Genomic DNA, 26676 nt, shown 5'->3' with positions numbered 1-26676 from the left:
GATGCATGCAAGAGAGGGACGAGAAGGATGAGAAGATTAAAGTCCCGTGCCTCATTTTTATCCTCATGATACTCTTACGACATGGGAGGACATGTATATGATCAGCATTTTAGAGCTGAAGAAACCGAGACGTGGGTCAGATAATTTTCTAAAATGCCACACTGTTCCTGACCCCGTTCAACAACCCCCAAGCCCCCTGGATACACTTAGCTTTGCCTGTTTCCTGGGACTTGGCCACCAGCTCAGTGGAGAGACCCACTGAGCCTCCATTCCTGGTGGGGTGGGCGCACCGGGGATGCTGGCCTTGGGCATGGCCTCCATGATGCCTCGGAAGGAAGAGCTGCCCCTGCGTCGAAGATCAGCTTGGCTTAGCCGTGGTCCTGCTTCCTCCCATCACCCCTGGGCTCAGATTAGGCGCTGTACTGTAGGCAACGCAATATGGCTGCTCCAGCAGTTGCCCAGCACAGCCAGGTCACGCTGCTCACGTGTGGGACAGTCATTGTTGCCGCGGGTAAAGTGAGGGATAGGACACAAGTAGGAGCTGAAAAAATAAATTCCTCTCCTCTGGTGGATGGATCTGAGGCTCAGGGTTTCTACATGGCATATTTGGATGGCATCCTATGCTGGGAACTAGCTGTCTCTGCAGCATACGTACCACCTTCAATTTGTTTCTCATTGTTTCTCCCTTATTCCTACTGCCTTGTGGGGGAACCTCCCAAGGAAGCCGTAGCACACAGCTCTGCCTCAACTTCTGTTTCCAAAAGTGTCCTGGACCAAGACACTTACCTAGGAGGCAGCAGAGTTTGTAGCAGAAGTCCTCATTTTGAGTACTCTCTATGTGTCATGCACCAAGCTAAGTTCTAGGAAGGTAAAGTAAACCAAGAAAATATGACCCCTTCCTTTGGGGGGTACAGATCCAGGTTTTCCCATCTCCTGGTGCTCTGTTCTTTCTAGACTACAGCATAGTGATTGCAATGGATAATTTGTTTCTAAAAACTGAATGGAATGTTTCACTAGATGCATCCTACTGCAGAAAGTGAACTCCTCCTGTCACACTTTTGTTTTCTGAGCGGATTTTATGTGAGAGTATAATATGCTCTTTCTGTGTATATGAAACAGAAAGAGGGCAGCAAACAATATACCTCACAAAAATAATTTACTTCAAATGGGCTTTTTTTTTTTTTTCAGAAAACATGCTCTTTGTTCACTCCTTTGCATCTGACACACCTTGTAGTAATTGAGGTTATTAGCCACTCTACAATGAATGACCACATATGCAGCCTTCTAATTCCCTTGTCTCCTATATGTGTCATTATTTATATTCCATTCATTCATTCATTCACAGAGAAAGGGTTGTAGCACTGAATATAACAAAATAAAACATTGACTTCTGGTATAATCTTAGTCTCTGGTGAAGAAGCAGCCTGCTTTGAACAATGAAGTTGGACACTTGGGAGGATTCAAAGTTGGCACAGAATGGGTCATAGGGATCATCATATTACACAAGAAGAAACCGAGTCCCAGAGAGGGTAGAGGGATTCTCCGGCATCAGTGATAGAGCTGGGGCTCAAGCAGCATCACGCCCTTTTACCATCGTGATGTTTGGGAACTCTTTTCTTTATCAGAAAACACAATTTCTATTTAGGTATGGAAGTATTCATCCAGCTCCTGCAAACCCCTCTTAAGAGTGAACAACTGGAATGAAGCCTACTTCTTAAAGAAAAGGCCATAACCTTGGAGTTACACATTTATGAAGAAAGCATTCCTCTTTGCAATTGCCACACAAGAATTTGGGAACAGCTGTAGTATAAGCGACAGTGTAAAGTGTCTTCTCTCCCACTCCAATGGCAAAGCCAAGACTATGTTTGCTAAATTTTCTAGGTGATTTCCCCTGCTTTACATTTTGTCCAGATTAAAAACGTCCAGAATACCCCACATGCAATTTTGCAGAACTGATAATATTTAACACTGCTAACATCCTGGTAATCATTACTTTGAAAATGTGCACCTAAATGCTGGCCCTGAACAAGGGAAAATGTTTGTCTCATTAGGCTGTTTAGTGGATTTCAAAGTGATTGATCCACTGGGAAAAGTTTATATGAAATTGTTCCACTCTTTTTAAGTGAATTTTTTGAAATTTGCTACATAAGAATAATAAAATGAACTCCAATGAGATTAATTTAGTATAATGCTTTCTAGAATTAAATCTCAACTTAAGACCAGTGCTGCAAATATGAGTGAGCAACTAAATTAAATATGTTTTAACTATAGGCTTTGATAGTCTACGAGGAAAACCCATGCTGGAACCAAGAACTCAGGTAGTATATCAATGAAACATCTCTCCTATGATATCAAACTATAAAATGGAAACCTTTGTTGAAGTGTTGATAAAAATCGAAATACTTTGCCTTCTTACTTTTTAAACATATTCTTTCCCTAACCCCTGCAATTTTAAATATTTGCTGTTTTAGTGAGAACATTCAGGGGAATATTTCCATAGTTAGTATGGAGTAGTTAAAAGAGCCCTACACTTTGATTTAAGGGTTCTAATTCCAATTCTATAATAAAACGGCTGCTTGACAGAACCACTTAATCTGTTTCAGTATCTGTCAAATGAGAGGTTTAGTCTACTCAACAATGTCTGTGTTTCCTGTCCCATTCAATGACTCAAGTGAGTATCAATGTGAACATTTAGCCCTTGCTGTGATCTTTACCATCACATATTTGGAGATACTGGCTTAAGTTACTTTGAGAAATAATGTTGTACAAGGAATTAATTTTACAGATACTCATGTGTAACAATCAATAGTGGCCCTTGAATTACTGAAAGCCAATCAGATTTTAAACCATTCAAACACTTCATATTCTCAAAATATGGTAATACATATCTTCCTAGGAGACATTTCTAAGTGAAAGGAAATATTGAATATCTATAATATTTTCCAATTAGTGAAGAAAGACATGTGGCCTCTTGTGGTTTACCACACTCAGGTGAAAAGCTTAGGTGGATAAATTGTTCATTTGGAGTATACTTCATAGTACAGCTTTCTAAATTTGCATGCATTCAGTCAAAGATTTTGCAGTCAAAGAGCAAATATCTTCCAAGAGCAAATATCTTCCTGTCAAATAAAAGATGATACAAATATCACATTTGTCTATTGACCAACTCTGTGAGTTAGACTGAAGTCATATTTATATTCGAACTTCACAGTTATTTTAAAAACTGAGTTTCAGAGAGTTTAATCACCTCTGCCAATTTTACACAGCACTTCAGTTGGATCAGAATCTAAGTCTTTTAGTCAGTTACTCTATTCATTACATCACAGGTTCTCTGAATTGCCTAAAAGGAGAAAAATAATCATTTATGGAAGGTAAGAAGTGCCACCGTAAATGGATAAAGGGAGTTACAAAACAAAAGCAGACTGTTTGTCCAAGGGAACCAGGGGGATTTGGAACTATGCAAATAATTTCTCTCACATATAATTGCTCTTGTTTCTCTAGTCCTTATTAGAAATGGAAGTTAACTGTTGAAAAGACAGGTTGAAAAAGTAGCTTTTATAAGCAAAGTTAATGCTTGAATTAGGCAATGGAAGCTAATAAAAGCTCAACTGTTGAGGGAAATGCTTTTCTGCTCCATACCTAGAATGCAGAGCAAGAGACAATGCATCAGTGAAGTGAAGATGCCAGTGGGGACGGTGGTCCTTGATGGAAAGCTCAAAGGGCAACTGAATAAAACCTGAATAAAAATAATTTGATTCACGGCTTCCCTGGTGGCGCAGTGGTTGAGAGTCTGCCTGCCGATTCAGGGGACACGGGTTCGTGCCCCAGTCCGGGAAGATCCCACATGCCACGGAGCAGCTAGGCCCGTGAGCCATGGCCGCTGAGCCTGCACGTCCAGAGCCTGCACTCCGCAGCAGGAGAGGTCATGACAGCGAGAGGCCCGCGTACCGCAAGAAAAAAAAAATTGATTCAAACTTATGTAGATTAGAAAACAGAGAGTTACTAGATATTTAATTATGTATTCCAAGTCAGAAAAAATATCAATAACTGATTGCAGAACAAATATAGTCTGTTTGCCATATTAGAATTTTTCCAGATAAGAAGAAACAACTTATCTTTGTATGATTAAATGTTCATTAACACTCATTAACAAAAGGCACAGTTGAATCATCAGCGAACTGATTACTTGAAAAATAAATGCAAAGATTTCATTTCTTTGTTCCACTATTTTGCCTTTTGGGAAATTTCCTTGAGAATGTATTTTTTTCAAATTGTTAATCTGTATTTAACTATAAGAAATGTTAACAAAAGGAGTATAAGGCAGTAATTCTCAACCCTGGATGTCCATTGGGCAATTCAAGTGTACAGACAGGGTGGAGAACTCCAGTTGTAGTTAGAAGGTCATGGACCCTGAAGTCAGAAGAGTTGAGTGTGAAAACCAGTTCTCAAATATATTAATTTAACTTAATGAATGAAAAAACATTAGATTAATCTTACTAATCTATTGTCTATAACATTTGAATTATACTCCTTACCCAGGGGTGGTACAGGTGTGCCACAGCTCACATAATTTGGGGGACCTGTTTGAGAAAAAGAATATAAAAATAAATTACCTTTGCAAATACTAGAAAACTGTACATCCAAATGAACACAAGGCTAAATGTCAATACCTTCACAGTAAATCTCACTCTGACTATACTATCAAGTTACTGATGGTGTCTTGTTGAAGAGTGGCTATAAGACTGCATTACAGGGGGGGAGCTTCAAGATGGTGGAAGAGTAAGACGTGAAGATCACCTTCCTTCCCACAGATACACCAGAACTACATCTACACGTGGAACATCTCCTACAGAACACCCACTGAACGCTGGCAGAAGACCTCAGACCTCCCAAAAGGCAAGAAACTCCCCACGTACCTGGGTAGGGCAAAAGAAAAATGAAAAAACAAGAGACAAAGAACAGGGATGGGACCTGCACCAGTGGGAGGGAGCTGTGAAGGAGGAAAGGTTTCCACACACTAGGAAGCCCCTTCACGGGCAGAGACTGCGGGTGGTGGAGGGGGGAAGCTTTAGAGCCATGGAGGAGAGCACAGCAACAGGGATGCAGAGGGCAAAGCGAAGAGATTCCTGCACAGAGGATCGGTGCCGACCGGCACTTACCAGCCCGAGAGGCTTGTCTGCTCACCTGCCGGGGCGGGCAGGGCTGGGAGCTGAGGCTCGGGCTTCGGTCAGAGCGCAGGGAGAGGACTTGGGTTGGTGGAGTGAACACAGCCTGCAGGGGGTTAGTGCACCACGCCTAGCTGGAAGGGGGTCCGGGAAATAGTCTGGACCTGCCGAAGAGGCAAGAGGTCATTGTTTTGGGTGCTCCAGGAGAGGGGGTTCAGGGCACCGCCTAAAGGAGCTCCAGAGACTGGTGCGAGCTGCGGCTATCAGCACGGACGCCAGAGACGGGCATGAGACGCTAAGGCTGCTGCTGCCGCCACCAAGAAGCCTGTGTGCTAGCACAGGTCACTATCCACACACCCCTTCCGCGGAGCCTGTGCAGCCGGCCACTGCCAGGGTCCCGGGATCCAGGGACAACTCCTCCGGGAGAACGCACGGCGCGCCTCAGGCTGGTGCAACGTCACGCTGGCCTCTGCCGCCGCAGGCTCGCCCTGCCCTCCATGCCCCTCCCTCCCCCCCGGCCTGAGTGAGCCAGAGCCCCCGAATCAGCGGCTCCTTTAACCCCATCCTGTCTAAGTGAAGAACAGACGCCCTCCCGCGACCGACACGGGGCCAAATCCAAAGTTGAGCCCCAGGGAGCTGTGCAAACAAGGAAGAGAAAGGGAAATCTCTCCCAGCAGCCTCAGGAGCAGCGGATTAAATCTCCACAGTAAACTTGATGTACCCTGCATCTGTGGAATACCTGAATAGAAAACGAATCATCACAAATTGAGGAGGTGGACTTTGGGAGCAACGATATATGTGTATTTTTCCCTTTTCCTCTTTTTGTGAATGTGTATGTGTACACTTCTTTGTGTGCTTTTGCCTGTATAGCTTTGCTTTTACCATTTGTCCTAAGGTTCTGTCTGTCCGTTTCTTCTTTTTTTTTTTAATGTAGTTTTTAGTGCTTATTATCATTGGTGGATTTGGTTTTTGGTTTGGTTGCTCTCTTCTTTCTTTCTTTCTTTCTTTCTTTTTATATTACATTAAACATTTTTTAAAAATAATTATTTTTTATTTTAATAACTTTATTTCATTTCATTTCATTTTCCTTCTTCCTTCCTTCTTTCCTTCCTTCCTTCCTTCCTTCCTTTCTTTCTTTCTTTCTTTCTTTCTTTCTTTCTTTCTTTCTTTCTTTCTTTCTTTCTTTCTTTCTTTCTTTCTCCCTTTTATTCTGAGCTGTGTGGATAACAGGGTTTTGGTGCTCCAGCCAGGTGTCAGAGCTGTGCCTCTGAGGTGGGAGAGCCAAGTTCAGAAAACTGGTACAACAGAGACCTCAAAGCTCCACATAATATCAAATGGCAAAAATCTCTGAGAGATCTCCATCTCAACACCAAGACCCAGCTCCACTCAACGACCAGCAAGCTACAGTGCTGGACACCTTATGCCAAACAACTAACAAGACAGGAACACAACCCCACCCATTAGCAAAGAGGCTGCCTACAATTATAATAAGTTCACAGACACCCCAAAACACCCCACCAGGTGCGGACCTGTCCACCAGAAAGCCAAGATCCAGCCTCATCCACCAGAACACAGACACTAGTCCCCTCCACCAGGAAGCCTACACAACCCACCGAACCAACCTTAGCCACTACAGGCAGACACCAAAAACAACGGGAACTACGAATCTGCAGCCTGTGGAAAGGAGACCACAAACACAGAATGTTAAGCAAAACGAGAAGACAGAGAAACACACAGCAAATGCAGGAACAACATAAAAACCCAGCAAACCTAACAAATGAAGAGGAAATAGGCAGTCTACCTGAAAAAGAATTCAGAATAATGATAGTAAAGATGATCCAAAATCTTGGAAATAGAATGGAGAAAATACAAGAAACATTTAACAAGGACCTAGAAGAACTAAAGAGCAAACAAACAATGATGAACAACACAATAACTGAAATAAAAAATTCTCTAGAAAGGGATCAATAGCAGAATACCTAAGGCAGAAGAACTGACAAGTGATCTGGAAGATAAAATAGTGGAAATAACTATGGCAGAGCAGAATAAAGAAAAAAGAATGAAAAGAACTGAGGACAGTCTCAGAGACCTCTGGGACACCATTAAACACACCAACATTCGACTTATAGGGGTTCCAGAAGAAGAAGAGAAAAAGAAAGGGACTGAGAAAATATTTGAAGCGATTATAGTTGAAAATTTCCCTAATATGGGAAAGGAAATAGTTAGTCAAGTCCAGGAATCACAGAGAGCCCCATACATGATACATGCAAGGAGAAACATGCCAAGACATGTATTAATCAAACTGTCAAAAATTAAATACAAAGAAAAAATATTAAAAGCAACAAGGGAAATAACAAATAACATAGAAGCGAACTCCCATAAGGTTAACAGCTGAACTTTCAGCAGAAACTCTGCAAGCCAGAAGGGAGTGGCAGGACATATTTAAAGTGATGAAAGGGAAAACCATACAACCAAGATTACTCTACCCAGCAAGGATCTCATTCAGATTTGAGAGAGAAATTAAAACCTTTACAGACAAGCAAAAGCTAAGAGAATTCAGCACCACCAAACCAGCTTTACAACAAATGCTAAAGGAACTTCTCTAGGCAGGAAACACAAGAGAAGGAAAAGACCTACAAAAACAAACCCAAAACAATTAAGAAAAGGGGAATAGGAACATACATATAGATAATTACCTTAAATGTAAATGGATTAAATGCTCCCACCAAAAGACATAGACTGGCTGGATGGGTACAAACACAAGACACGTATATATGCTATCTACAAGAGACCCACTTGAGACCTAGGGACACATACAGACTGAAAGTGAGGGAATGGAAAAAGATATTCCATGCAAATGGAAATCAAAAGAAAGCTGGAGTAGCAATTCTCATATCACACAAAATAGACTTTAAAACAAAGAGTATTAAAACAGAAAAGAAAGACACTACATAATGATCAAGGGATCAATCCAAGAAGAATATATAAAAATTATAAATATTTATGCACCCAACATAGGAGCACTTCAATACATAAGGCACATACTAACAGCCATAAAAGGGGAAATCGACAGTAACACATTCATAGTAAGGGACTTTAACACCCCACTTTCACCAACGGAGAGATCACCCAGAATGAAAATAAATAAGGAAACAGAAGCTTTAAATGACACATTAAACAAGATGGACTTAATTGATAGTTATAGGTAATTCCATACAAAAACAACAGAATACACTTTCTTCTCAAGTGCTCATGGAACATTCTCCAGGATAGACCATATCTTAGGTCACAAATCAAACCTTGGTAAATTTAACAAAATTGAAATCATATCAAGTATCTTTTCTGACTACAATCCTATGAGACTAGATATCAATTACAGGAAAAAAATCTGTAAAAAATACAAACACATGGAAGCTAAACAATACACTACTTAATAACCAAAAGATCACTGAAAAAATCAAGAGGAAATAAAAAAATAGCTAGAAACAAATGACAATGAAAACACATGACCCCAAACCTATGGGATGCAACAAAAGCAGATCTAAGAAGGAAGTTTATAGCAATACAATCCTATCTTAAGAAACAAGAAACATCTCAAATAAATAACCTAACCTTACACCTAAAGCAATTAGAGAAAGAAGAACAAAAAACCCCCAAATTTGGCAGAAGGAAAGATACCATAAAGATCAGAGCAGAAATAAATGAAAAAGAAATGAAGGAGACAATAGCAAAGATCAATAAAACTAAAAGCAATTCTTTGAGAAGATAAACAAAATTGATAAACCATTAGCCAGACTCATCAAGAAAAAAAGGGAGAAGACTCAAATCAATAGAATTAGAAATGAAAAAGGAGAAGTAACAACTGACACTGCAGAAATACAAAGGATCATGAGAGATTACTGCAAGCAACTCTATGCCAATAAAATGGACAACCTGGAAGAAATGGACAAATTTTTAGAAGAGCACAACCTTCCAAGACTGAACCAGAAAGAAACGGAAAATATGAACAGACCAATCACAAGCACTGAAATTGAAACTGTGATGAAAAATCTTCCAACAAACAAAAGCACAGGACTAGATGGCTTCACAGGTAAATTCTATCAAACATTTAAAGATGAGCTAACAACTATCCTTCTCAAACTCTTCCAAAAGATAGCAGAGGGAGGAACACTCCCAAACTCATTCTATGAGGCCACCATAACCCTGATACCAAAACCAGAGAAAGATGTCACAGAGAAAGAAAACTACAGGCCAATATCACTGATGAACATAGATGCAAAACTCCTCAACAAAATGCTAGCAAACAGAATCCAACAGCACATTGAAAGGATCATACACTGTGATCAAGTGGGGTTTATCCCAGGAATGCAAGGATTCTTCAATATATGCAAATCAATCAGTGTGATACACTATATTAAAAAATTGAAGAATAAAAACCATATGATCATCTCAATAGATGCAGAAAAAGCTTTTGACAAAATTCAACACCCATTTATGATAAAAACCCTCCAGAAAGTAGGCATGAAGGAACCTACCTCAACATAATAAAGGCCATATATGACAAACCCACAGCCAACATCATCCTCAATGGTGAAAAACTGAAACCATTTCCACTAAGATCAGGAAAAAGACAAGGTTGCCCACTCTCACCACTATTATTCAACATTGTTTTGGAAATTTTAGCCACAGCAGTCAAAGAAGAAAAATAAGTAAAAGGAATCCGAATCAGAAAACAAGAAGTAAAGATGTCACTGTTTGCAGATGAAATGATACTATACATAGAGAATCTTAAAGATGCAACCAGAAAACTACTAGGGCTAATCAATGAATTTGGTAAAGTTTCAGGATACAAAATTAATGCACAGAAATCTCTTGCATTCCTATACACTAATGATGAAAAATCTGAAAATGAAATTAAGAAAACACTCCCATTTACCATTGCAACAAAGAATAAAATACCTAGGAATAAACCTACCTGGAGACAAAAGACCTGTATGCAGAAAAATATAAGACACTGATGAAAGAAATCAAAGATGATACCAACAGATGGAGATATATACCATGTTCTTGGATTGGAAGAATCAACATTGTGAAAATGACTATACTACCCAAAGCAATCTACAGATTCAATGCAATCCCTATTAAAGTACCACTGACATTTTTCACAGAACTAGAACAAAAAATTTCACAATTTGTATGGAAACACAAAAGACCTTGAATAGCCAAAGCAATCTTGAGAAAGAAATTCGGAGCTGGAGGAATCAGTCTCCCTAATTTCAGACTATATTACAAAGCTAGAGTAATCAAGATAGTATGGTACTGGCACAGAAACAGAAACATAGATCAATGGAATAGGATAGAAAGCCCAGAGATAAACCCATGCACCTATGGTCAACTAATCTATGACAAATGAGGCAAGGATATACAATGGAGAAAAGACAGTCTCTTCAACAAATGTTGCTGGGAAAACTGGACAGCTACAGGTAAAAGAATGAAATTAGAACACTCCCTAACACCGTACACAAAGATAAACTCAAAATGGATTCGAGACCTAAATGTAAGAGCAGACACTATAAAACTCTTAGAGGAAAACATAGGAAGAACACTCTTTGACATAAATCACAACAAGATCTTTTTTGATCCACCTCCTATAGTAATGGAAATAAAACCAAAAATAAACAAATGGGACCTAATTAAACTTCAAAGCTTTTGCACAGCAAAGGAAACCATAAACAAGACCAAAAGACAACCCTCAGAATGGGAGAAAATATTTGCAAACGAATCAACGGACAAAGGATTAATATCCAAAATATATAAACAGCTCATGAAGCTCAATATTAAAGAAACAACCAACCCAATCCAAAAATGGGCAGACGACCTAAATAGACATTTCTCCAAAGAAGATATACAGATTGCCTACAAACACATGAAAGAATGCTCAACATCATTAATCATTAGAGAAATGCAAATCAAAACTACAATGAGATATCATCTCACACCTGTCAGAATGGCCATTATCAAAAAATCTACAAACAATAAATGCTGGAGAGGGTGTGGAGGAAAGGGAACCATCTTGCACTGTTGGTGGGAATGTAAATTGATACAGCCACTATGGAGAACAGTATGGAGGTTCCTTAAAAAACTAAAAATAGGACTACCATACAACCCAGCAATCCCAGTACTGGGCATATACCCTGAGAAAACCATAATTCAAAAAGAGTCGTGTACCACAATATTCATTGCAGCTCTATTTACAGTAGCCAGGACATGGAAGTAACCTAAGTGTCCATTGACAAGTGAATGGATAAAGAAGATGTGGCACATATATACCAGGAATATTACTCAGCCATAAAAAGAAACGAAATTGAATTATTTGTCGTGAGGTGGATGGACCTAGAGTCTGTCATATAGAGTGAAGTAAGTCAGAAAGAGAAAAACAAATACCGTATGCTAACACATATATATGGAATCTAAAAAAAAAAAAAAAAAAGGTCATGAAGAACCTAGGGGCAAGATGGGAATGAAGACGAAGACCTACTAGAGAATGGACTTGACATGGGGAGAGGGATGGGCAAGCTGGGACAAAGTGAGAGAGTGGCATGGACATATATACACTACCAAATGTAAAATAGATCGCTAGTGGGAAGCAGCCGCATAGCACAGGGAGATCAGCTCGGTGCTTCGTGACCACCTAGAGGGGTGGTATAGGGAGGGTTGGAGGGAGGGAGATGCAAGAGGCAAGAGATATGGGGATATATGTATATTATAGCTGATTCACTTTGTCATAAAGCAGAAACTAACACACTATTGTAAAGCAATTTTACTCCAATAAAGATGTTAAAAAAAAAAAAAAGATTGCATTACAGCTTTACAGAGCTTTGTGGGGTATGGCTGTGACAGTAGAAGACCAGAAGGAGGAGGTGTTGGTCATGACATTTGTAGAGGAGATGGAGTTTATTGTACAGTTTATAGGCTAGAGGAGAATTGACTCTTGCTGAACATATGGTGTCTCCATCATTAGTACATATATGTTGAATGTTTTTTCCCTAATATTTTATAATCAAGAGATAATCACCTACTGTTAGCTTTTCTATTGTTGTTCCAGTAGCTTCCTTTAGGGGTAAAAGATGTCATCCTTGAAATCACTCTCAGAGTTAGGAATGTACAACTTAGATCTGGAACAAGGAAAGTTTCTAGCTTACATAGAAATGATATATTTATAAATATAACATGAAAATCCCCTCTGACACTACTTATGTAATGTTCCCTTTCTATATCGTGGAGATGTCTTCTATTCACATGGCTACATCAGCCACATATATCTTTTTTTCTCATTTTATATATACCTTGGTTGCACATTCATTTCATGTGCTGATGAAACCCAAATATCAGTCTGTAGTCCTCTCTCCTGAGTGCAGGATATATACAAATGCCTATCAGACCTCACATTTCACCTCATACCTCATCAATTCACAACTGCAAGCATAGTAACTCCCTAGTCCCCTAGTGGGACCTCATCTTAGTGAAGGACATACTATCCACACAGCCATCTGAGCAGGAAACCTTAGAATCAGCTAGACTCCTTCCTCTTCCTCACCACTGATGTTGGATCAGTCACTGTGTCCTATGGACTCTGACCCTGTATCCATATGTATCCCTTTCTCTGTTCTCCACTGTCTCTAATTTTGATCAGGACCTCATCATCTTGCACTAAACTACTGTGATATCTGATGAACAGGTCCACCCTCCCTCAAATGCATGATCAGAGTATCCTTTGCACATTGCAAATTTGATCATGTTTGCAATCCTTCAGTAACTTCCTGTTTTTTAAGATAAATTCCTCAGGAGGATGCCACATTCGGATGTGATCTGTGATCTACCCTGACCCTTCTACCCCTTTCCCCCACCTCTGCATTTCTCTTTGGTCCAATATGGAGGAGCCTCTTATAGTTCTTTAAATGCAAGCTTTCTCGTTTCTGTGCCTTTGGCCATGCTGCTTTCCTGGCTTCTTTGGCTGCTTCCTCTGCATACAACACATGTGCACCCTTCTGGGCTCAGCATAGGTATCACGTCTTCGTAGAAGCTTCCCTGGCCTCTCTCCACATCCAGGCTGAGATAGCGGCTTCTTTGCTGGGAATGGGAGAAGAGAGAAGATACAGCAAATTTAAATGACTCATATGAAAGAGAAGAGAAAAATGAGGCAGGATACTAGGATCATATAGTTTCAACTCAGTATAGGATACCTGTGACAGGGCGTGGTAAAACCTATCTGAACTCTCACTTAGCCTCCTCAGCTTCCTGCCTAGCTTAGGAAAGAATGACAAATATCAGTGTTTTGAATTAGATTCTTGTTCTCATTTAGTTTTATCTATTTCCTCAACACAGTTTTTAAGATTTTCATGATTGTCATATCATTTAGAGATTGGGCCAATCTCTAAACCTAGTGAGCTACTCTTAAAATCAAAGAATAAAGACAAAACCATGTTTTGAACTTTAATACATTTTGTAAAATTGATATTATTTTTTCCTTAATTGTTTGGTAGAATTCATGAATGAAATTATCTGGAGTTTACTTTGGGAAGGTTTTTGAATACAAATACATGTCTTTAATTATTGTAGGGCTACTTAGATTTTCTGTTTCCTCTTACACCAGTTTTGGTAATTTGTGTCTTTCAAGGAATTTGCCCTTTAATCTAAATTGTTGAATTTATTGATATAACATGATTCATAAACTTTATTATTCCTTTAATGTCTATGGATCATTACTGATGTTCTTTCTTTCTTTCTTGGTATTGATAATTTGTGCCTTCTCTGTCTTTATCTTAATCAGTTAAGGTTGGGTGTTATCAATTTTGTTATCATTTCAAGGAACCAAATTTTGATTTCATGATTTTCTTTATTTATCAGTTTTCTACTTCACTGATATCCACTCTTACCAGTACTGTTTCCTTCCTTCTGCTTATTTTGGGTTTAGACTTCATTCCCTAGATTCCTAAGGTGAAAGCAGTAACTGTTGATTTTAATCCTTTCCTCTTTTTCATATAGGCAAGTAGAGATATATAATTTCCCCCAAACACTACATCCCACAAATTTTGATAGTGATATTTTTATTGTCATTCGCTTAAGAATATGTTCTAATTTCTTCTTTGAGCAAGGGGTTAAGACAAAGATTTCTTAATATCCAAATATTTGGGAATTTTCTGACATCTATTTTTCAATCATTTTTAATTTAATTTCTTTGTTGTCAGAGAATGTACCCTTCAAAATTTCAGTTCTTTAAATTTTTTTGTAATTTGTTTTGTGACATGGCATATGGTCTATATCAATGAATTCTCCATGATCACTTGGGAAAAAATGTGTATTGTGTTAGTTAAGTTATTGATAGTGCTGTTCAAGTCTTCTGTATCTACACAGAGCATTTTGTATATTTATTCTATCATTGAGGAAAGAGTATTGATATCTAAAACTTTAGCTGTGGAATTTCCTATTTCTCCATTCTGTTCCATTAGTTTCTTTCTTCTTGTATTTTGAATTTCTGTGATTAGGTGTATACACATTTATGATTTTAATGTCTTCTTGTTGACCACATTTTTATTATAGAATGTCCCTCTTTACCTCTAAAAATATTATTTTGTCCTGAAGCCTTATTTGATAGTAATATAGCCAGCCCAACATTTATCTGAATATTTAAGAGGTATACCTTCTTCCATCCTTTTCTCTCTTATAAACAGCATATTGTTTTTTTTAAAAATTCAGTCTGATAATCCTTTCCTTTTAATTAGAGTCTAGTGTTATTTGATGCAATTACCAAATAATTGATTGTGTTTAAATATGCCATCTTGTATTCACTATGTTTTTGTCCCATTAGATCTTTTTTCTTTTTTTCTTCCCTTCTTGCATGCTTTTGGATTAAATATTTTTAAAGATACCATTTTATGTCCTCTACTGGTTTTTCAGCTATGCCTCTTCTCTTTTCTTTCTCCTTTAAATTGGTTGCTCTTCAGTTTACAATATTCATTCTTTACTGACATATATATATATATATATATATATATATATATACATACTGTATACAAGTATACTTGTAACAGCATACTTCCATTTTTCTCTGGAATTAAGCCACAAGAGAAAATAATTTATATTTATTTACATATTTACTTTTTTTGGAACTCTCCATTCTTTGTGTAGACTGAATTTCCATCTGGAAACATTTTTCGTTTAGTCTGAAGAAATTCTCTTAATATATCTTGTAGTGCTTGCCTGATGATGACAGATTCTTTCTGTATTTGTATGCCTAAAGATGTCTTTATTTTTCCTTCATGTTTGGCGGATATTTACAAGATTTTAGGTTTAGTTTTTCCTTTCAGTACTTTAAAGATGTCAGTCTAATGCAGTCTGGCATACATTGTTTCTAATGAGGTTAGTGGTTGCTCTTTTTGTGTTTTTTCTTTCTGACTCCTTTAAAATTTTTTCTCTTTGTGCCTTTATCTATTTTGGAAAAAGTTTTTTCCAAAACAGCTATCATACTTCAAAACAATCAAAGTTTTTTGAGATCTATCTCATTTTGCTAAAAATAAACAATTTACATTTATATTGACTGACATTTCTTTTGGTTCTGCACCACATTTTGCTTCTTCTTCACAATGTTTAGTAATGTTTTGTTATATACTGGATACTATGGATGCTATGTTGCTAAAGAGCTGGCTTTTACATTCTTCCTTAATAGAATATTGAATTTTGTTCCAGCAGATAGGTAATTCATTTACTTAAGCTGAACTTATTTATGGATAATTTTTACGCTTTGTTAGGGACACTTCAGAGTAGTTTTACTGTGGAACTAGATTAGCATGACCTTCCCTGCATCTCCATTGAATGTCAGGGATATTTAATGAGTTGTCTCCACTCTGGTCAGTACTCAATTGTCTCCCAGACTAGAGGAGTTCTAATAGTTTTTCAACTCAAACTTCCCCAGTAATTTTTCTTTATTTGATAGCTTTTTTTACCCCGCCTTATGGATTCTGCGTTATGCATACACACTTTTGTATTGCACCAAAGAGTAAGGGGAACCACGTGCAGAATTCTGGAACTTCATTTCTGTATGACTCCCTTCTCTTCATTCCTGCCCCACAATTTCCAGCCACCCTTGCAGCCCAGAGCTATGACATCTGCCTTCTCTGCCCAGTGAGACATCTGCACCCTGCTGGGGCTCCCTGCCCCACCCCCACCCTACCATTTGCAGAATGCCTCCAGGTAGAAGCTTGTATAACTGTGATCTTAAGGCTCCCCTGCTCCTCTTGGGGATCACAGATCTGTGTTGCCTATAGTCTAACATCTAAAAATAATCATTTCCTATATTTTGTTCAGTTTTATAGTTGTCTCTGGTGAGAGGATTAGTCTGGTACAAGTTACTTTGTTATGGCCACAAGCAGAAGACCTCTAACATGTTTTGAAATATCACTTGTGAGGTTGTAGCTCAGCCAGCTTTGCAAGTTTTAAAAATACATTTGTCTTATGAATACTCCATAAAGAACATGTTTTTTTTTTCTATTTCAGCAATGTTGACTAGACTTTCCCAAGTCCTGAGAAGTAAAGTTTTCACTGTATAAACCTGAGATACCTTCCCAAGGTTTGTCATTTCAAAACTGAAATGGCAAGAAGAAAGAAAAGATCAAAAGTATACAAGCAATTTTATACTCTGTGCATCTCAGTGCAATCTTAATGCTGTTTTATAAAAGGCAGAGGGAGATATATTTTTTGAGTTTGGAATGGTTGCCAAGTTGATAAGAGCAGTAGACTAAATATCAAACGATATTGAGTCTTCTCTTGGTTTTATCACTTTCTAATCATGTGATCTTGGGTAAAGGTGACAGTTTCCTCATCTGTGAAATTATATCTGGTTTGTCTGCTTCATGAGATTAACGTGTGGTTTAGATGTAGTTAAATAGATCAAAAAGGACATTGCAAATGGTAAAACACTGTATAAATAAAGTGTATTGCTTCTCATACTTTCAGAAAGATGAGATAAATTTATGAGTAAAGAGGGTAATTTCAAGTGCAAAACTTTCTTTTTTTAAAAAATTTATTTATTTAATTTATTTATTTTTGGCTGCATTGGGTCTTCATTGCTGCATGCGGGCTTTCTCTAGTTGCGGCGAGCGGGGCTACTCTTCGTTGTGGTGCGCCGGCTTCTCGTTGCGGTGGCTTCTCTTGTTGCAGAGCACAGGCTCTAGGTGCATGGGCTTCAGCAATTGTGGCACTTTGGCTCAGTAATTGTGGCTTGCGGGCTCTAAAGTGCAGGCTCAGTAGTTGTGGTGCATGGGCTTAGTTTCTCCGAGGCATGTGGGATCTTCCCGGACCAGGGCTCGAACCCATGTCCTCTGCATTGGCAGGTGGATTCTTAACCATTGTGCCACCAGGGAAGCCCTCAAGTGCAAAAGTTTCAAAGCAAGGAGGAGGTCAATAATGGAATGAAAATAAGAACTTAGAGAGGAAAACTAATTTATTTTTTATTTCTAATAATTTAATTGAAAATCACGTGTTCTTAGAAGGAAAGCAAATTTCACTCAACTTAGTCAAAATAAGTTTAAATGTGATATTGTAACCTAAATTGAGCTCACCGCTCAAAAGCCAATAAAGAGGCCGGGTTGGTGGAAAGGAAAGTTTGCTTTATTTCAGATGCCAGCAATGTGTGTATGGGGATGAGGAGGGCAGATGCCTGTCCAAAGGTTTACTCCACCCCACACTGACAATCAGGGGGCAAGAGCTTTTATGGACAGAGGAAGGGGGCTACATGCAGAAACAGCAGTCAGCTCTGACTGTCATTATGAGATTGGTCATGTGGTGGTCTGATCAGCATCATCTTGATTGTTTTAAATACAGTTAGTCTTTAGTTCCAGGGTCAGTTTATTCCCATTTCTTTGAGGCCAGTTCTCAGAACTGTGGCAGCTTATGTCATGTCTACAGCCTGGTCCTCATGTAGTTAACTTCTTCCACCTGGTGGGGGTCTCAGTATCTATAAGACAGCTCACAGGATAGGGCTCAGAATATTATCTATAGCCGTTGAGGAGGAACTAAAGGTCCTTGACTCTGCTTAATGACTAAACTCTTATTATTTAGTCTTCTTGTTATCTTTTGTTTCTGCATTTTCTCATTTAATCATTTTCTGATTAAACTTGTTCTTTGGCCAAACTTTTTCCACAGACAAAAGGCAGGCTGAAGACTTGGGGGGCAAGGACCATAGGGTCCTGCTCCATTTCAATATGATCAATTGTTTTTAGTATTTTAATCCCATATCCTATCTTAGTTTTAATTATGGGGGTGTATTCTGGAAATAGCTATTACACTGATAAAATTTCATTGAAGAAAGACTATCTCAATACCTATGATTTGACCCAGTAGTTCTGACATAACCATTAATGCTATGTCATCAAATTTTGACCCAAATTCAAAGGGGTGTATTGATGTTTTTAAATAGTGTTTTCCAAAAAGAAAATCATACCTTTGAGAACTTCAAAGATTAAGATTTATCCCCTAGTGTTAAAAATAAACTATTTTCATTTTTTTTGAGCCAAACGGTTACTGCAGAACATCATCAGGGACAGCACTCTTCCTTCCCCAGTTCATGGGCTTATTTACATCAAAATGAACTTGCTTCTCTCAGTAATCTTATAATCATGGAATCACAAGACATGAGATCCAGAAGACACCACAGACCTGATCTGAGCCAAGATTCCATTTTACAGAATTACACACTCTGATGATGACCAACTCCAGGGAGTCCATGTGTAATGCAGACAGGAAAGTACTGCATACAACATGGAAAAATATATCAATGCCATGTCCATCCACAACTATAGAGCATATCGCTTTGTTTTCTGGAGTTAATCTATTGATATTTTTGAATGTGTTTGTCATCAGTAGTAAAAACCACTGCACTCAGTATTTTGGAAAGTTACAAAGGAAGGGAACAACAAAGATTCTTCCCTCAAGTGTCTTATGCTGAGAAGAGCAAGAAAGCCCAGTGCAAGGACATTGCATTATCATTTCTATATATATGAGTTTCAGTTGCCGAATTGAACTTAGTTTCATGAGGGCTTACCATGTACCAGGTTGCAATGAGTACAAGAATGTAAAAGAGGCAAGAGGGAAGAGATATGGGGATATGTGTATATGTATAGCTGATTCACTTTGTTATAAAACAGAAACTAACATACCATTGTAAGGCAATTATACTCCAATAAAGATGTTAAAAAAAATGTAAAAGAAGAATGTAAAAATGCCCTCTTGTCCCTTAAAGTTTGGCAGTCATGAAAGATATGCAAACAAATGTGCGCATTATTAGAAGCAGGTCCTAGATTGATAAATACTGTAATATGACAGAAAGGAAATAGTAGGAAATGAAGCTAAAGGAGGAAGGCATGGTAATAGGGATGAAAAAAAGTGCAGAGATTTGTGAGATATTGGTAACTAAATGGATGTGGCAGCTAAGGGAGTGGAAGGCACCTAAGATAATAGTGGTTTGTTTGCTCGGGTAAATCGTTATGAGACGTTTCCACTAAACAACAGAGAGAGTACCAAAGAGATGGAGAATGTGTGGCATTGGAAACGGAAACGAGTTTCATTTTTCAACATGTTGACTTCGAGATGTCTGCAAAAAATCCTGGTAGAAATGCCAGGAAGACCTTTAGATATATATATATAAGCTTAGCCAATAGAAGATATCTAGACTAGAGAAAGTGATTTGGGGGTCTATAATGTTTAAGGCGTAATGCAAACAGTGGGCATAAATGAGGTTACCTGGGAAAAGAGTATAGAGAGAATATTAGTCCAAGTAAAGAATCCTGGAGACTGAAATATAAGGGGCCCGTTGAAGTAAGAGGCTTTTAAGAAGAAGGCTGAGAGAGGGCAGTCAGAAAGATAGAAGTCAGCCATGTCCTTCTGCCTGCATGACTGACAGAACCCTGTATGCTATAGAATCACCCCTCCCTTATCCCAGGGAAAGTGGATGTTGATTAGACTAAATCAATTGTGGAAATCCCCCTTGCCATTGATATGCAAGTGAGGCAGTTCTGGTTAGGAAGAAATAAAGGGAGTCTGAGGGCCACTATTATTTTCTTGCTCCTAAAAAAAGGAACTTGGCTCATAGGTTTGCCTGGTTTCAGCCTCTCAAGGAAAACCTCTGAGGATGTAGCAACCATCTTGGGATTCTGAAGTAACAGGTGTGAAAGTAAATGCCAACAACTCACTAAGGGCATCAGAGGGGAAAGAGAGAGGTGCCCAATCTGCAAGCAAATGTGGAACTGTGTGCCTCTGCCTAGTTTTTATGTGACAAACTATACCTGCTATGGACTAAATTATGTCCCTTCTCCAAATTCATTTGTTGAAGCTCTAAGTTTCAACATGACGGTATTTGGAGATAAGACCTTTAGGAGGAAATTAAGGTTAAAAGAGTTAAGGGTGGGGCCCGAATTCCATAGACTGTTGGTCTTATAAGAGGAGGAGAGAGAGATCTCTTATTTACTCTCTGTGCATGCACAGAGGAAACTCCATGTGAGAATATAGCGAGAAGGTGGCCATATGCAAGACAGGAAAAGAAACTTCACCAGGAACTGAATTGGCTGGCACCCTGATCTGGGACTGCTAGTCTCCAGAACTTTGAGAAAATAAATTTCTGTTATAAGTGACCCAATCTATAACATTTTGCTATGGCAGCCTGAGCTGACTAATACAAGACCCTATATATTGTTGAGAGAGAAAAGACAAAATAAGGAAGGAAGGAGGGAGGGAAGGAAGAGAGGGAAGTCAAGTCAAATTAGGAGAGAGTGATGTGGAAAACAGGGAAGATAGGTTATTTCCAAAGGATGAAATGGTTGAGAATCTCTAAAGATTTACAAAGAGCAAGTCAATAAGTCTTGGAATAATTTCCGAAAATCATTGGTGACCCCAACCATTCAAATGATGTACGCAATATTGAGATGATGCTAGAACAAAGAATGAATAGGATTTGAGCAAGGGAAATCAAATATTGACAACATTTTCAAAAAGTTTGGTTGAAAAGGAAGATAAGGAGGTATCTAAAGAGATACAAGGACAAGGAAGAGTTAATCTTCAGAATGGGAAAATTTATAGGCAGAGGGTCAAGTGTCAGGAAAGAGGAAGAGGTTGAAGATACAGAAAAGAGAGTATTATTTATGGAGAAAGCCTCTGAGAAGATGGGAAGTGGGGCTTCCCTGGTGGCGCAGTGGTTGAGAGTCTGCCTGCCGATGCGGGGGACACGGGTTCATGCCCCGGTCCAGGAAGATCTCACATGCTGTGGAGCGGCTGGGCCGGTGAGCCATGGCCTCTGAGACTGCACGTCCGGAGCCTGTGCTCCCCAACGGGAGAGGCCACAACAGTGAGAGGCCCGCGTACCGCAAAAAAAAAAAAAAAAGATGGGAAGTGGTAGACTTCAGAAAAAAGATGAGGATTTTGACTTGAAGTAGAAAAGACACATTATCTCAGGTCATGGAGAGAAGAAGTGAGGAATGTGGTTATACAAATTAGAGGAAGGAATGGGCAGCTAGAAGCCAGAGAGGTGATATTATCCTTTGCCCTTAAGTGGGAGAGAATTTTATTTGTAGAGAATGAAGGGGGTGGGTGTTGGCATGGAAGCAGGAGTGGCCACATTCTACATCCTTGGACATGCTCAAGCAGCTGCCTCTTGGCTGACTGAAGAATGGAATTAGCCCAAGAATGTGACCCTGTTAAGTCATGCATCTCTTTGCATCCAAGTGAATGAGAGGCCATTGGAGTTGCTTCTATAATTAGGTTAAAGTACATGCCACAGGGCCTTATCAAGATTTGCAGTGATCCCAGGAGATATGCTACTGCATAAGCAAGATAAAAAAAAAAGTAAAAGATGAATTAATGAGTTAAGGATAAAAAGGCAATTTTTGCAAAATTAAAAAAGACATTGTATCTCTAGGGTTTGAGATCTTGTGACTTGAATGTATCAGCCTAGTACCTATGGAGTGATGAGCAATGTTTTTTTATTTTTAAATTAAATACATGGATAGTCATTTGAGCATGATGTGTATGTTCCCAGGCTTCTGGCTCATGTAGACCATTTGCATCTGAGAAGCCAGATCTTGTCAGTCCTGTTAGCACTCTTAGGAAAGATGGGGAATATAGTGGTCCTTAAAAGGAATCTTGCGCCACTTGATCGAAATATTAAAAAGTGAACATAAGAACTAGACATGATATCATTAACTATTATTTTCTACTGATTTATTAAACAGCAGCAACTACCCAGCTTGGGCCTCTCTTTTTGTACCCCTCGTTCTTATTTGGTTATCTATTGCTGTGTAAAGATTCACATCAAAGCGACAAAAATTGCTTTATTATTTTCTCTCATTGTTCTGGGCATTGACTAGGTTCAGTTAGGCAGTGTTTGCTTGGGGGTGGGGTTTCTCACGCTATTGCAGCAGATGGTGTTTGGGGCTAGAGTCACCTTGTGACTCACCTAATCACATGTCAGGAGGTTGATGCTGGCTACTAGCTGGGACCTCAAAAGGAGCTTTAGCCAGAAAGTTAGACCTGACCTCCGTGTGGTCTTGCCACTTCCTCATAGCATGGTGACTAAGTTCCAGAACAGTGTCTCAGGAGCTCCAGGTGAAATCCATATAGACTTTCATGTCCTAACCTTGGAAGTTCCATAGCATCAGTTCTGCTGTTGTCAGATTCAAGGGGAGAAACAAAGCCCCTACACCTCTGTAAGAGGAGCTACAGCGTCACACAGGAAGAAGAAATGTGGGATGGGAGCTTTTGTGGCAGTCATTTTGGAAAGTACAATCTGCATACTGCTGGACTGACAGAGCGGCACTCTGTCTAGACCACAGTCTTAAGGCAAACGCCTTGCATCTCTTCCAACCCTACTCTGCCCTTTGGAAATTTTGTCTTTGTGTGCTTACTAAGGGTGTCTTCGAGGGCCATAAATGGCACCTATGTATGCCATCTCACTAGTTAAATCTGGGATTATTCCTTGTCAGAGACTTCTTTTAAAGTAGAATTTAATTTTTAGAGCAGTTTCAGGTTCACTGCAAAATTGAGTGGAGGTACAGAGATTTCTCATATACCCTCTGCCCTCACACAAGTATAGTCTCCCCTCTTTATCAAATTCTGCATCAGAGTGGTACTTTTGTTACAATTGATGGACATACATTGATGCACCATAATCACCCAAAATTCATAGTTTACATTAGGGTTCACTCTTGGTATTGCACATTCTATGGGTTTGAACTAATGTATCAGATGTATCCACCATTATAATACCATACAGAACAGTTTCACTGCCTTAAAAATCCTAGTTTTGGGGCTTCCCTGGTGGCGCAGTGGTTGAGAGTCCGCCTGCCGATGCAGGGGACGCGAGTTCGTGCTCCGGTCCGGGAGGATCCCACGTGCCGCGGAGCGGCTGGGCCCGTGAGCCATGGCCGCTGAGCGCGCATCGGGAGCCTGTGCTCCGCAACGGGAGAGGCCACAGTAGTGACAGGCCCGCGTACCACAAAAAATAAAAATAAATAAATCCTAGTTTTGCCTATTCATCCATCCCTCCCTCCAACCCTTGGCAACCACTGAGACTTTTTAACTAAAGCCCACTGGTTCTTCTATACTGTACACTGTTATCAGAATTATATTTTCTATAAAAAATTCTGAACACTTATTCTCCTGATGAACAATCTCCAATGGATTTTTCCACTGTGTATACATTAAGCTGAAATGCTTCATTTTTTTGGAAATGGAAAATTAGTGGATTGACAAATAGTGGTCACTCAAAAACTAGGTTTGGGGATTACAAATATAGCAAAATGGTATTTTTCTTCATCTCCCATCTTTCCACTTCTGGCTGACCTCTTTCTTGGAATATATTACACACCTAGTTCCATTCTCAAGCCCTGGCCCAAATGAGCTAAATTAGCAGAAAGATGTCTTTGGCAAAACTAGAAAAAAGAGAGACACTTCAAGCACAGTAACACCCTAGAGTTGTGCTAAAAGTTTTCTCTTCTAGATCCTTCATCTTGAAGTTCAGACAAGAAAAGATCATCCTTTTTAACATTGCCTCCAAAATCAGGTCCTACCCCAGATTCACCAAGACTGAAAATCTGATGATTTCAAATAACTAGCAGTCTTGACTGAAGACAGACAGTAGGAACAACTAAGATCCTTTGGAGAAGACAAAGGAGTTGATAGTCCTAGAACAGGGGTCCATAAACTATAACCAGTGGTCCAAATCTGGCCTGCCACTTGCTTTTGAAATAAAGTTTTATCCGAACACAGCCACACCATTCATTTACCTATTGTCTATGGGTGCGTTCATTCTTTAACAGCAGCGTTGAGTAGCTATAAAAAAGAATGTTTGACCTGTGAAACTTAAGATATTTACCATCTGGCCTTTTCTAGAAAATGTTTGCTGGCCTCTGATCTAGAAAGCCATGGTGAAGAGAAAAGGTACCAGAAGCTAAAGAGGGGAGACTGGCTTGGGACCCCCTGAGATGGACGCATTACAGGATGAAGTGTTGTCAAGGGGAAACACATGAACTGTTTAGCATCATTTTCTGGATTCTGGATAGTGTTATGGTAGGACGACACATTCTGGAAAGGGAATATATGTATATGTACTTCCAATAATGACCAAAAAATTACAAAAAGATAGGTAAGGCATTCCATTGTTTTACAGTTTTATCTCCCACCTCGTCCCATCACACCCTCTATACATCCCTCATTGTAGCCTTTTCCTAGAATGGAATCTGAGCCCTCAAGCTGCTGGGACTTGGTGCAAGTTCCTTCTTGGGTCTGTAACGCTCTTCCACTTTGTTGAAGACCTCGGAGCTTCAACTCAATGGTCAACACTCAAAAGGCTTTCCCCAATAATCACATCCCTACCACCCCCAATGAGTCTGAGCTTCCTTTGCATCACTTGGTACAACTCAGTTTGTACCAGATTATTAGGACATGTCCTCATCTCTTCAACAAGATATCAGCAACTGGAAGGCAGAAATATGGCGTTTTGTTTGTCTTCATTTTTCAGTTTGATCTTACCAACTCTTCCAATCCCTGTCTTCTCATTAGTACAGTGCTTTATAGACTTTAAATATTTATTGACTCGAACATGAGAATTTTGAAAATAAAACTTTGTAGCTCTATTCCCCTTCTGGTAGAAATCTAAAGAAAGAATACTTTGGCTCAAGATTATTTTGTGTAGCTGTTCTTGAAAAGCAAAAATTCTTCTCTGAAAAATACTCCAGAGACCTAAAGTCTGTCATCTAATAAAGAAATGAACCTCTTTTACCAAGGACCGCCAACACGGGCCACGTCCGCACCAAAACCGTGAAGAAGGCGGCCCGGGTCATCATTGAGAAGTACTACACGCGCCTGGGCAACGACTTGCACACCAACAAGCACATGTGAGAGGAGATCGCCATCATTTCCAGCAAGAAGCTCCACAACAAGATCGCAGGCTATGTCACACATCTGATGAAGCGGATTCAGAGTGGTCCAGTGAGACGTATCTCCATCAAGCTGCAGGAGGAGGCGAGGGGGAGGAGAGATAATTACGTGCCTGAGGTCTCAGCCCGGGATCAGGAAATCACTGAAGTAGATCCTGACACTAAGGAAATGCTGAAGCTCTTGGTCTTTGGCAGTCTGTCCGACCTGCCGGTCACTCAGCCTACAGGAGGGATGAATTTCAAAACACCACGTGGAGCCGTTTGAATCTTTCTGCTGTGCTGTAATATTTTCAGTAAGCCTCAGACAACAACAACAAAAGAAATGGAACCCATGTTCTTAAAGCAACGGGATAAATGGAGATTATGTCTGGAGGGAAAAGCCAGTGGAGAAGTAGAAGCTATTGCCCACCCCGCCTTCTAAACCAAGAGGTCAGACCATGACTGACATCTGCTTTGTGATTCTCCCCTTCAGCTGAGATTAAGCCAGATGGAATGCTGAGTAAAGGAAGCTTGAATCTATCCTAGCAAGTACATTTTGTGCTAAGGGGGAGAGAGTACTAATTTTGTACTTGAAAAAAAAAGGATCCCATTCAAGTATAAACTAATTTCCTCTCTTCAATGGTGGTTGCCATCATTCCCAAACTGAGGTCATCATCATAGTCTCTCTGGGACTTTGACTGGCACAGAAGAAAGTGACTTAATCGACTGTATTAAAATGTTTTTAGAAAACATCATTTTAGACCTGGACAAATGATAGAAACTTTAAATCCGAGACTATTTTTCTTAATAAGACTAACAGAAACTAAGATAAGAAGAATTATATCACAAAATGTGTTTCTACTGTCTTTGTTGTTCTAAATGCTGGACAGTTTATTGTTATTCCTAGAGGTTAGTCTAATATTGAATGAGTCAGTAAGGGCTAAAATTATAGCACTCAGAAGGATGGATATTAGAGGGATAGTCTTGACAAAAGTAGTTTCAGTAGCAATAGCAAGGGCACTTTGCACTGTTCTTTTTTTTTTTTTTTTTAA

General features: G+C 39.3%; 1 pseudogene; it reads left to right on the top strand.

Moving 5' to 3' along the window:
- The first annotated feature begins 295 nt into the window (after positions 1-295).
- Positions 296-25935, top strand: LOC113630191 (40S ribosomal protein S17 pseudogene; annotated as a pseudogene).
- The last annotated feature ends 741 nt before the right edge of the window (positions 25936-26676 follow it).

The sequence above is a fragment of the Aethalodelphis obliquidens genome, unplaced genomic scaffold (genome assembly GCF_003676395.1).
Source record: "Aethalodelphis obliquidens isolate GAN/ISIS:26980383/991018 unplaced genomic scaffold, ASM367639v1 scaffold29, whole genome shotgun sequence".
Classification (NCBI taxonomy): domain Eukaryota; kingdom Metazoa; phylum Chordata; class Mammalia; order Artiodactyla; family Delphinidae; genus Aethalodelphis; species Aethalodelphis obliquidens.
Note: the sequence above shows the minus strand (reverse complement) of the source record. Positions and strands in the feature narration are given on the sequence as shown.